Raw genomic sequence first — 1,529 nt, forward strand, 5'->3', positions numbered from 1 at the left:
ACGGAGGTGCTTGGGCCCCAGAACAATAACTTCAGTTTTATCTGAGTTTAACATTAGAAAATTAAAGGTCATCCAGGTTTTAACATCCTGAAGGCACATTTGAAGTTTAGCTAACTGATTAGTTTCATCTGGCTTGATCGATAGATATAACTGAGTATCATCTGCATAACAATGAAAGTTTATGGAATATTTCCTGATAATATTGCCTAAAGGAAGCATATATAAAGTGAACAGGATTGGTCCGAGGACAGATCCTTGAGGAACTCCATAACTAACTTTGGCGTGCATGGAGGACTCATTGTTAACATGTACAAACTGAAATCGATCTGCTAAATAGGACTTAAACCAGCTTAGAGCGGTTCCTTTAATGCCAATGAAATGTTCCAGTCTCTGCAATAGGATCTGATGGTCAATGGTATCAAATGCAGCACTAAGATTTAGTAAAACCAGTACAGAGACAAGTCCTTTGTCTGATGCAATAAGGAAGTCATTAGTAATTTTCACCAGTGCTGTCTCTGTGCTATGATGAACTCTAAATCCTGACTGTAGTGTGACATTTATGCACTATATAGTCAAAGATATTCATAATGGAACGAAAACTGCTAACAATCCTGCAATGCAATGATTTGACTGATACGAAAATTAGGCGATACTACACTTGAACTACTACACAATGAAAAAAAAATCATGATTCAAGTCTCGGAAACTTAAATTTACTACTCACTATAAGTATTGTATTATCTTCATTATGTAGAGGCATCGTCACTATAACCACAATAGGAACAAACCCCATCTACATCAATGCATACAACACAATCACTGATGAATACAATTCTCAGAGTATGACCATATAGTGATATTTACTGTTAAGTGCTCACTGTAGGTGTTGTCGAGGCAGCCAGACAGGCAGACACACATGAGGAATGGCTGAGTCACAGTCAGTCACCAGGTTTGTTTGAGTTGCCACCGGTGGGGAATGTTGGAGGAGCTCCAGCGATTGTGAAGACCAGGCGCTGTGTGGCAGCCTCACTTCCCCAGCTCAAGTGGCCAGGGAGATAAAGAGGCTGGCAGGGGAGCATGCCAGCTGGACCCCACTGAGCAGCGGCCTGGGCCCCAAACATGAACAAATGCTCAGGCTTTGATACATTTAATATTATTTGTGATCACGGTGAATGTAATGTGAACAGCATATTCAGCTGGTGTGCTTTTGCATTAAGCTGCAGATTGTTATCAATTATTGTATGTCATTTTAGGCAACTTAGAGCAATCAAAGCATTGTTTTTTTCTTCCATGTCAAGTAATATGTATGTCATTCACATTATGACCTACAAGCCTGTGATGTCAGTGAATGCCACTGTATATGTCCAGCATGAAGAGACATGGGAGTTGTGTATGTGATCAAGATGTTGCCACGGCATCGTAAGGAAAAAGGGACACATATGCACAACTGAAGTCTAGACAGGAAGACATATGAGGAGGTGGGAGGAAAGGGAAGTTCTCATTAGAAGGAGATTAAAGTTATCTTCATT

Source organism: Micropterus dolomieu, linkage group LG17, assembly GCF_021292245.1.
Source record: "Micropterus dolomieu isolate WLL.071019.BEF.003 ecotype Adirondacks linkage group LG17, ASM2129224v1, whole genome shotgun sequence".
In the NCBI taxonomy this organism is placed as follows: Eukaryota; Metazoa; Chordata; class Actinopteri; order Centrarchiformes; family Centrarchidae; genus Micropterus; species Micropterus dolomieu.